We start from the raw sequence: 11,998 nt of genomic DNA, 5'->3' as shown, positions 1-11,998 counted from the left end.
TCACCCTAGGTGCAGTGAGTCAGGGTGGCCGAGCGGTCTAAGGCACTGCGTTCAAGTTGCAATCTCCTCTGGAGGTGTGGGTTCGAATCCCACTTCTAGCATTCGCTGCAGCGGGTTGTTGATGGGCCTCGTGGCGTGAAAACGGAGGCTTTGGCTGGTGTGCCTTTGCAAAAGAAAAAAAGTTGCTCAAAGCAATTTTTTGTCGCACTTGAATTTGGGAGCCTCCAGTAGTCATGGCCGAGTGGTGAAAGCGATGGACTTGAAATCCGTTGGGGTTTCCCCACGCAGGTTCGAATCCTGCTGGCTACGTGCGGTGTGAAATTTGGGGCCCGTCGAGTGTTGCCCGTATCGGTGGTGTGTGCTAGAGCGGACTAAGGAGCAGAAAGAAAGACTACCTGGCTGCACTTTGCCTGTCCCGCTCACGTTTGCTTGCCTGTAAAACAGAGATGCCTACCCCAAATCTTGAATTTCAGTATTCTTTAAAACATATTTCAGTATTTTGGAGTGACTTTCAGTCACATTAATTTATGCGCATTTCCATTATAAAGAGGTATATATACACCAATATGTTTAACATTTATATTATTAAAAAGAACTGTTTTGTGTGAATTGAATAAACAAAACGCGAGCAGCCATCTCAACTGAATTTCCACTCAACAAATTTCTCAAGCATACAATATCACATTTTATAAATACAATTGTGTTCCCTGTTTGCAGACATTACGGTTGACTACCAATCATTGGTATTGAATGTAACTCATCAAAAGTATTATATATTATATTGCCTGGCAAAATGTTGTACCTGTTAACGGATTCTAATAAAATAAAATAAAATAAAAAATCTCATTTCATGCCAAAGAGAGTCCGACATTGTTATCTTAAGGTCCCAATATATAAATACTTCAGCATAATGCTTCAGAAGAGACATTGAATAAAATGACATTTATAATTGTATTTAAAACAGTGGAATGATCAATTTTTTGCCACAATCCCAACAGCACTAATCATAAAATTCTGGTTTTGATCATACTACATGTACATTTGCACTTGCAACACTGAAAAGACTTTGAACTAAAGAAGTACAGCCAGTGTTTGATATTTCAGTGAATATAAATCATACAGTGGTGCTTGAAAGTTTGTGAACCCTTTAGAATTTTCTATATTTCTGCATAAATATGACCTAAAACATCAGATTTTCACACAAGTCCTAAAAGTAGATAAAGAGAACCCAGTTAAACGAATGAGACAAAAATATTATACTTGGTCATTTATTCATTGAGGAAAATGATCCAATATTATATATCTGTGAGTGGCAAAAGTATGTGAACCTCTAGGATTAGTAGTTAATTTGAAGGTGAAATTAGAGTCAGGTATTTTCAATCAATGGGATGACAGTCAGGTGTGAGTGAGCACCTTGTTTTATTTAAAGAACAGGGATCTATCAAAGTCTGATCTTCACAGCACATGTTTGTGGAAGTGTATCATGGCACGAACAAAGGAGATTTCTGAGGACCTCAGAAAGAGTGTTGCTGATGCTCATCAGGCTGGAAAAGGTTATAAAACCATCTCTAAAGAGTTTGGACTCCACCAATCCACAGTCAGACAGATTGTGTACAAATGGAGGAAATTCAAGACCATTGTTACCCTCCCCAGGAGTGGTCGACCAACAAAGATCACTCCAAGAGCAAGGCGTGTAATAGTCGGCGAGGTTACAAAGGACCCCAGGGTAACTTCTAAGCAACTGAAGGCCTCGCTCACATTGGCTAATGTTAATGCTCATGAATCCACCATCAGGAGAACACTGAACAACAATGGTGTGCATGGCAGGGTTGCAAGGAGAAAGCCACTGCTCTCCAAACAGAACATTGCTGCTCGTCTGCAGTTTGCTAAAGATCACGTGGACAAGCCAGAAGGCTATTGGAAAAATGTTTTGTGGACGGATGAGACCAAAATAGAACTTTTTGGTTTAAATGAGAAGCGTTATGTTTGGAGAAAGGAAAACACTGCATTCCAGCATAAGAAACTTATCCCATCTGTGAAACATGGTGGTGGTAGTATCATGGTTTGGGCCTGTTTTGCTGTATCTGGGCCAGGACTGCTTGCCATCATTGATGGAACAATGAATTCTGAATTATACCAGCGAATTCTAAAGTTCATCTGTCCATGAACTGAATCTCAAGAGAAGGTGGGTCATGCAGCAAGACAATGACCCTAAGCACACAAGTCATTCTACCAAAGAATGGTTAAAGAAGAATAAAAAGTTAATGTTTTGGAATAGCCAAGTCAAAGTCCTGACCTTAATCCAATTGAGATGTTGTGGAAGGACCTGAAGCGAGCAGTTCATGTGAGGAAACCCACCAACATCCCAAAGTTGAAGCTGTTCTGTACGGGGGAATGGGCCAAAATTCCTCCAAGCCGGTGTGCAGGACTGATCAACAGTTATCGGAAACGTTTAGTTGCAGTTATTGCTGCACAAGGGGGTCACACCAGATACTGAAAGCAAAGGTTCACATACTTTTGCCACTCACAGATATGTAATATTGGATCATTTTCCTCAATAAATAAATGACCAAGTATAATATTTTTGTCTCATTTGTTTAACTGGGTTCTCTTTATCTACTTTTAGGACTTGTGTGAAAATCTGATGTTGTTTTAGGTCATATTTATGCAGAAATATAGAAAATTCTAAAGGGTTCACAAACTTTCAAGCGCCACTGTACATGTAAAAAGAAACTGAATAAGTTTAACTCACATTTCATGGCACTAATTAGCAAGTTCAACTCCAAGCACAGGTCAACCATCACCGCTTCAGCACGTGTCACATTCCGTGTCTTTTCATCCACAGATTTCGTAAAAAACTGCTGGATACCCCCAGATTTACTTTCCGCCTGACTCGCCATTTCAGCATACTCCATGTTTTTTTTGTAGTTGACATGCCGCGTGCAGTCATCGCAACGACCATGAGTGATGTTAATGTCAGTTCTACACAGTTTGCAGTGCGCGTATCCATTGCCCTTTTTACACCCAGTCATGCACGGCCATTCTACCGCATCGAAAATAGCGCGAACAAATGTGCGGAATCTGCGCATGTCACACACAGCATGTGCGGTTGTTGGAAAAATAAATAGCCTAGCCGTGAATCGCGCATGGATTGAAAAAGTCGCTTGGACATTTAAAAACAACTCACTGGAATTTAAGACTTTATAATAATTCCATATAGAATAACACTGTTTGCCGTAACATCGTATTTACGTAACTTTTCCGTACAAAATACGGCCAATCCGTACTAGTAGGCATCTCTGGTAAAAGAAAGAAAGAGTACCTGGTGGCACTTTGCCTGTCCCACTCAGTTTCGCTTGCCTGTAAAACAAAGAAAGAGTACCTGGCTGCACTTTGCCTGTCCCACTCACGTTCGCTTGCCAGTAAAACAAAGAAAGAGTACCTGGCTGCACTTTGCCTGTCCCACTCACGTTCTCTTGCCTGTAAAAGAAAGAAAGAGTACCTGGCTGCACTTTGCCTGTCCCACTCACGTTCGCTTGCCAGTAAAACAAAGAAAGAGTACCTGGCTGCACTTTGCCTGTCCCACTCACGTTCTCTTGCCTGTAAAACAAAGAAAGAGTACCTGGCTGCAGTTTGCCTGTCCCACTCACGTTCGCTTGCCAGTAAAACAAAGAAAGAGTACCTCGCTGCACTTTGCCTGTCCCACTCACGTTCTCTTGCCTGTAAAAGAAAGAAAGAGTACCTGGCTGCAGTTTGCCTGTCCCACTCACGTTCGCTTGCCTGTAAAACAAAGAAAGAGTACCTGGCTGCAGTTTGCCTGTCCCACTCACGTTCGCTTGCCTGTAAAAGAAAGAAAGAGTACCTCGCTGCACTTTGCCTGTCCCACTCACATTCGCTTGCCTGTAAAACAAAGAAAGAGTACCTGGCTGCAGTTTGCCTGTCCCACTCACGTTTGCTTGCCTGTAAAAGAAAGAAAGAGTACCTGGCTGCACTTTGCCTGTCCCACTCACATTCGCTTGCCTGTAAAACAAAGAAAGAGTACCTGGCTGCAGTTTGCCTGTCCCACTCATGTTCGCTTGCCTGTAAAAGAAAGAAAGAGTAACTGGCGGCACTTTGCCTGTCCCACTCACATTCGCTTGTCTGTAAAAGAAAGAAAGAGTACCTGGCTGCACTTTGCCTGTCCCACTCATGTTCGCTTGCCTGTAAAAGAAAGAAAGAGTAGCTCGCTGCACTTGGCCTGTCCCAATCAAGTACGCTTGTCTGTAAAATAAAGAAAGAGTACCTGGCTGCACTTTGCCTGTCCCACTCACAAATGAGCGTTAACTCTATTCCTGAGAGCGTTTCCGCCTGTTCACTGCTATTTTTGACCCTTTTTGTAATAATGAGGTGTTTAAAGTGCTTGTTGTTGAAGTGAAAAGGAAAACTGAGAGTTCATTGCTGCCGGTGCGGGAATAAACCCAGTGGTGCTGCAGGAATAACCGCTGTGTCAGAGTCGCTGCTGGGATCCTGATGTCGCTGCTTCTACAAATGAGCATTTTGTGGGGATTTCCAAACATTTAAACTAGTGCTGTCAAAAATGTTGCATTATTAACGCGTTAACTTGACTCAATTTTAACGGCGATAATTTTTTTATTGCGAGATTAACGCTCTGTGACATGATGTAGGTTTTTCATAAGCTTTTGAAACTGCCAGGAACTTGGAACAGAGACTTTGCTTAGAAAAACGATAGCAGCTAGACTGTAATGCCACACCCCGCACAGCCAGAGTCCTCTGCCCTCCCCCGAAGAGCCACGGTGCTCGGCTTAGGTTTCGTTTTCCCATTGGCGGCTCCAGCCCCACTTTGCAGTGGCTCTGACACATTGGTACAACCAGTGTTCGAACTATGCCAATATTTTCGGGGGGTCCCTTTTTTTCCCTTGGGGGGGTGCTTGTGCTTGTCTCAGAGCGCGGATCTCCATTGCGCGCTCACTTCGGATATGCAAATGCTTCCCGTTACACACGATTGCTATGTCAATAAACATCATTTTGCCAATATTTTAGAGACCCCCCCAACATTTCCCAAATCATGTTTTCAAGGGATCTCATGTCTGTTTCAGGGGATCTCGGATCCCCCAAGTACCCCCGTAGTTCGAACGGTGAGCAAGCCCATTCACTTTTTTATGCTGATAAGAGAATTACATGGTTTTTCATGTGACAAAAATGTGCGATTAAATTGCGATTAATCGCGAGTTAACTATGACAGTCGCGACATTAATCGCAATTAAATATTTTAATCGCTTGACAGCACTAATTTAAACACAAACACCTTTCAATTTCAGCGAGGTGGGCGGGGACTTCATGAATATTCATTAGGAAAGTGCCGCCTGATTGGCCAATGAAGTCTTTCTGTTCCACCGCGTTACTTTATGAGGAAGCGGTTTTGTTTGGTTCCGAACCCATCAGTCCGAGTCCAATAATTATTCGACCATCAGGAAAAGCAGCACAGAATTTACTGCGATTGGTTTCAAATGCATGTTGTTGTGGTTCGTGGATTATTATCCGTAAATAAAGTTGGACTTTTCTTCAAAAGGAGCGAAATCAGTGGCGGATTTAGCAAATTGGGGGCCTCAGGCGAAGGTATGTATGGGGCCCCCCTCATCTGATCCGAAACAAACAAAAAAATGTACCGACTGCATGGTGGGTAGGCAGGTAAAGCTAATCTATAGGGAAGTAAAGGTTGGAGAGGAGAAAAAAAACACTCCCCTTTAAACCCTGCATACACTTCTTTACTCCAAAATGAAGATGGAAAGCAGAGAACACAAAAAGTGTAGCACTGCACAAACTAATAGTCATGATGGAACCCAACAGAGAATAAGATTTCAGATAACATCTGTCTTTGCCAAAATGCCAGGAAAACCAGCACTGTTTATTTTTTTTTTAAAGATCAGAACATTTCAAACATTCTATAAATAAAACTATGCTGCTGCTCAGTTGCTGGCAGAACTTGTTCAAGAGCACTGGTTACATAGTTGTGTGTGTATGTGTGTGTGTTTAATGGTGATGATACACAGGGCAACTTTTTGGGCAATGTTGCCGAGCAATGTTGCTGGCAACGGGCAACTAGGTGAGACACAGGGCAACTTTTCAGGGCAACTAACAATGGGCAACAACAGTTAGCAACGGCAGTTTACAGTTAGCTAAAAAAAATCGATGTCTTAATTTTTGCTGTGACCATTTAATCAAGCTGTCTGTTGTTTTTTAGAACTTTGGTGAGGTAAATTCCTCCATATAGAATATTAAAATAACAACTTACCGGCGTAAAAACAGATGAGGAGTCTCTCCATCTCTTCACTCCACTGAGCGGCCGCCATATTTGTTTGAAATTTCTGATCCGAACCTCACCGGAGGTCACATGACTCGATACTCGCGTTCTGATTGGCTTATCTCAAAAAGTTGCCAGAGATTATCAAAACCATTCAGAAAGAAACAATGTTGCCCAATCTCAATAGAAAAGAGTCAAAACGCAATTGCCCAGCAACATTGCTCGGCAACATTGCCCAAAAAGTTGCCCCGTGTATCATCACTATTAGTCTGCTGCTCGTCTGCTGTGTTGGAGCTTGATGCCGCTCGCTCCCCTCCTGAATCAACAGCAGGCTCCTCCTGCTCCGCTACAACATCCAAGTCAACCGACGATGTTAACACATTAAAGAAAGTTGTAAGCTTGGGAAGTGCATCATTCTTTGATTTTGCCTCATCCCGCTTCCTCCTTTTCGCAGCACCACTTGGAAAGTGGCACTTCATTTCGCTGATCACAAGTTCAAAACAATTCGCCACAGTCACTATTAGAAGTTCTCTGAAATCACTCACTCAGGTTCAGTTCACGTTCGTCGCGCAATGTTTTCGGACTCGCGCGATCATTGCATGGAATAGTCCATTTCAACACAAACGGGGGGGGGTGTACAAATACTTCATTCCTTTGTATTTTAGTTTTTTGTCTTTGTTTCCGATTTAAACATACAAAATTACAATTTACAAACACAATGGCTTAGGAATGGATCTCTGTCCAAAGGCCCCCAAATCCCCAGCTGATTCAGGAAGGGGCAGCTGGTCTGGGGCCCCTGCTGAATGGGAAAGTTGGAGGGGCCCAAGGCAATTGCCTACTTCGCCTCTATTGTAAGACCGCCTCTGAGTGAAATAAAAGATTTGTACAAAACACAGGTTTATGTCCCAAACCAGCATTATGTAATAATTCATTTACTGTGTTTTGATCCAATCCTATAAGGGGGGTTAGACCAAAAATTTTTTTCTACCCCCTTCAAAATATGGAGATGATCTATCTATGGAAATACCAATATTTGGCCAACTGAAAAATGCTAACCCCCCTGTACATACCCTCTGAAGTTAATAACCCCTCCAAATAGTCAAAAACTGCCTTTTTCACTAATATAAGCATTCCTTAACGGAAATAACTCTTAAATATAACATCAAAAATCACAGTAATAACATTTATTTCTCACAAAAAGAGTTGTTAGAAACCCTCATTTTGTCTCTGTTTACAGGTTTGAATCAGAGTAATAAATTCTCCATAAAGTTTCAAGAGATGCTTCTTTATATGTCTGGTGTGGATGGTGTATAAGTTACAAAATAACCAGTGCTCTTGAACAAGTTCTGCCAGCAACTGAGCAGCAGCATCCCTGGATCTCTGTGCTTGACCAGCACGCTTCGGCCGCAGCAGATAGAGCATATTCTGAATGATGTCCTTCCCTGTTGGAAGCATCCCAGAAGGGAACTCAGCCTGCTCTGTGTACTCTACTACACCGAGTATCTTCTTAGCTTTTGACCGTGTTGCAACAGAAGCCATTATTTACCTGCAAGAATACAAATAATGACTATTTATACACTGGGAGATATAATTCAGATATGAATCATTTGTGCATACTGGTTCTTAAAACTAAATTAGTAACCTTAAGTAATGATCCTCTGTGCTTAAAAATAGTTCATATTTGAGGTATTACTGAAGAGTGTGACATTCATCAATAACTTTAAAACTTGCTGAAAAAGCGCAGAATTACCATATGTTTAATTTACTTGAATGTAAGGTTACGGTACTTACCACTAAGCTTATTGCCTTAAAATAATGATCATCTGCACTGAAAATGTTGTAGTCGTACCTAGTGGCATACCTGAAGAGGTTCGCATTCATCGATAACTTTAAAACACATTAAAAAAAGCAGCATTCTAATATCAAACAGCACTGTAATGTATTTTGTCATGAATGGAAACTTTCAGAGAGTATGTACAGGGGGGTTAGCAAGGTTCAATTTAATAAAATTTGACATTTTCCCACATAGATGGACCATCTCCATATTTCTAGGGGGGTAAAACATGGAAAAGTCAAAATTCTTAACCCCCCCCCACCACCACCACCACCTATAATTAGCCTCTGATCAGGAAAAGGAGCACAAAATTTACTGCTATTGGTTTCAAATGATTATAATTTCATTTTCAATCAGACTTCAGTTGAGCATTTTAGACGGATTTATTTTTGAATATGTAGTTTTCACATTTTCATAACAGGCTTATTAAATAAATATACAGCAACAATGTTCCAACAAATATTTTAATGAGTCTGAGTTTTGACTTTGACAGAATTACTCACTCTGTCAAAGTCCAAAGATCATTGCATCATACAAAATAAATAAACACACACATAAATGTGGGTGAGGTGGCCGAGAGGTTAAGGCGATGGACTGCTAATCCATTGTGCTCTGCATGCGTGGGTTCGAGTCCCACCCTCATCGTATGTCTGTTCTTTTGGGTGGCACGGTGGTGTAGTGGTTAGCACGGTCGCCTCACAGCAAGAAGGTTCTGAGTTGAACCCAGCTGCCAGCGAGGGCCTTTCTGTGTGGAGTTTTCATGTTCTGTCTGTGTGGGTTTCCTCCGGGTGCTCCGGTTTCCCCCACAATCCAAAGACATGCAATTGGGTTGACGTGGGGCGGCCTTGGGCTGAGGTGCCCTTGAGCAAGGTGCTGCTCACTGGGTGTGTGCGCATGTGTTCACTGCTTCAGATGGGTTAAATGCAGAGGATGAATTTCACAGTGCTTGAAGTGTGCATATGACAAAGGTTTAAAAATAAATATTAACATAGAGTATATTAAAGGCAATTTTAACAAACAAAGGTTTAGGGAAAATGTAAACACCTGTAACTTAATTCATGACACCTTTTCTCGTTATCTGTGCAAAGATATGTACTATTAATTCAGATTTATTCCCTTTGCAGACTTTTTAATTCAAATCAATGTCTTTAAGTTTCAGATAGAAACACATCCTGGCTGATCGCTTCATCAAGGGGAAATGGGGGAACTGTAGCCTGGGCCCGCCCATCCTAAGCGTGACGCAACACGAGGGCCTGTTCCGAGCTTAGTCTGGCCAGGCAGGCTATCTACAGCATTTCCAAGCTCCCGAAAAATCGGGAACCAATCAACTTTGAGCATCTCCAACGGCCCTGGGTAGAGGCGTGTTCAAGGCAGTGACGTAGTAGAACTGCGACCGGAAGCCATAGATTGTTTACAGAATCTATGCCGGAAGCGCTTCATTCACATCACGAACATGGAGCAGCGGCAAGCCTTTAACACAGCGGTAGATGCTGTATTGAAAGCATTCAATGGGAAGTTCTCATTGAAAACAGAGCAAAGAGCAGCCCTGGAGGTATTTATTGAAAGGAAGGACGTTTTTGCCTTGCTCCCGACCGGCTTCGGTAAGAGTTTAATCGACCAGTTAGCCCCGTCATGTCGCATACGTCAGAGGAAAGAGTGATGTGATTGGTTTAAGCTTCGTCACAGCCTTTTCTGGCTTCGATCAGTAGCAAACTGAGGCATTTCAGGGAGGCGGGTCAACCACGGGCTCTGGGAAACGGTTTAGCTTAATAGCTTGGCCAGACCAAATGCTCGGAGAGCTTTGAAGTCGCGTTAGCCAGGCTAGGGGAACTGTCCTTAAACTGCTCACACACACAAAATACATTATGATTTAATGCTGTGACAAAACACAGACAGACAATAATCAGCAATTATTGGTCGGTAGTGATGGCCGTCTGAAGCCGAGGCTCCGAAGCGCGTGTCGAGTATAAGGGGGTGTGGCAGATGAAGCCCCGCCTCGAGGCATGGATCGTTCGGAAGAAAACCACGTGAGGGAACCACGTGAGGCTGGGGAGGGAATTTCGAAGAAAAGGAATCACCTCAATCCAAACACAGTGAAAAAAAATCTGTTCCTCAACAAAAATCAATAAAGGTTCCCCTAAAAGTTACTCTGTGCACTGCACGGCTGCAGTAGCACTCACAGTCCCATCACACAAGCACTGAACACAAAGCTTACTCCATTATGTACACCTTTTCATTGTGCAGACAAAATTATACTGATCATTAATCCATAGAAAGACACAAAGTGTGTGTGTGTGTGTGTGTGTGTGTGTGTGTGTGTGTGTGTGTGTGCGCGTGTGTAAGAGAGAGACAGAGGGTCAACACCAAATAACATACGGGCAAATAAGTAAAACAAACAAGCAAAAAAAATCTGATGACATAAGTTATTTTAAAATGGAACATTGTGCAAATTACTGTACATGCAAAGAATAATGTAAAGTGGCAGAACATTGACGCGAGGTAGAAATTAAACATGCTGTACATTTCTCTTAGCAGTAGGTCGCAAGTGAAGTCTGCTGAATGAGACAGGCAAGGCAAGGCAAGTTTATTTATATAGCATATTTCATACACAATGGCAGTTCAATGTGCTTTACAGAAGTAAAAACAAAAACAGTAAACAATAGAGAAATAAAATTACATAAAATTATTTTATTTTTATTCTAAAACAATTAATTAAAAGAATTAAAAGAAAATAATAAGAATTAAACAATAGTAGAAATAAAATAATAAAATAAAGTAGAAATAGGAGGAGAAAAAAAACCCCAGCAGAATAGAAAAAAGAATAAAATAGAATAAAGTTAAAATTAAAGTAAATTTAAAACATGCAGAGAAAGTAAAAATTATAAAAAAAGAAGACAATATTAATTATTTAACAGAAAGCATCTGAAAACAGCTTGGTCTTTAACCTAGATTTAAAACTGCCAACAGCAGGAGCATTTTTAATGTCCTCTGGCAGTTGGTTCCATAGCTGTACTGCATAGTAGCTAAAAGCTGCTTCACCATACTTTGTTTTAACAACTGGTTTTAATAGTAAATTTTTCTGTTTTGATCTGGTAGATCTGATTGGGTTAGGCCGCTGCAACATATCAGAGAGGTAATTGGGCCCTGTACCATTTAGATATTTGTACACCAGCAGCAATACTTTAAAGTCAATTCTGTAGCTTACTGGAAGCCAGTGAAGGGACCTTAGAATTGGAGTAATGTGCTCTGTTCTTTTTGTTCGTGTGAGAACCCTAGCTGCTGCATTTTGAACCAGCTGAAGTCGTTTGATGGTCTTTTTTGGCAGGCCTGTGAAAAGGCCATTGCAGTAATCAACCCTACTAGAGATGAAGGCATGTATTAGTTTTTCTAGATCATTTTTTGACATAAGTCCTCTTAGTTTGGAAATGTTTTTTAGGTGATAAAATGCTGTTTTAGTGATTGCTTTCATGTGACTGTCAAAGTTTAGCTCGCTGTCAATGAAAACACCAAGATTTTTAACCATTTCTTTAGTTTTCATCCCTTTTGTGTCAAGAATAGTGGTAATCTTGAGTCTTTCATCTTTTTTTCCAAATAGAATTACTTCTGTTTTATCTGTGTTCAGCTGAAGAAAATTTTGTGACATCCAGCTATTGATTTGATTGATACACTGGTAGAGACATTCAAGGGGGGCATAATCATTAGGTGATAGAGCGAAATAAATTTGGGTGTCATCTGCATAGCAGTGATACAAAATTGAATTTTTATTGATAATTTGCCCAAGTGGGAGCATATAAAGGTTGAAAAGTAATGGTCCAAGAATCAACCCCTGGGGGACACCACAGGTCAAGGACATTGATGTTGAG

At 41.3% G+C, this 11,998-nt stretch overlaps 2 non-coding genes across 2 annotated transcripts; both read left to right on the top strand.

The window, feature by feature from the left end:
* Positions 1 to 227: 227 nt before the first annotated feature.
* Positions 228 to 309, top strand: trnas-uga (transfer RNA serine (anticodon UGA)). The gene has a single exon. It is a non-coding gene; the product is annotated as a tRNA-Ser (tRNA).
* An 8,389-nt stretch (positions 310 to 8,698) lies between these two features.
* On the top strand, positions 8,699 to 8,780 carry trnas-gcu (transfer RNA serine (anticodon GCU)). The gene has a single exon. It is a non-coding gene; the product is annotated as a tRNA-Ser (tRNA).
* The last annotated feature ends 3,218 nt before the right edge of the window (positions 8,781 to 11,998 follow it).

This window comes from Neoarius graeffei, chromosome 1, assembly GCF_027579695.1.
Source record: "Neoarius graeffei isolate fNeoGra1 chromosome 1, fNeoGra1.pri, whole genome shotgun sequence".
Lineage (NCBI taxonomy): Eukaryota > Metazoa > Chordata > Actinopteri > Siluriformes > Ariidae > Neoarius > Neoarius graeffei.
Note: the sequence above shows the minus strand (reverse complement) of the source record. Positions and strands in the feature narration are given on the sequence as shown.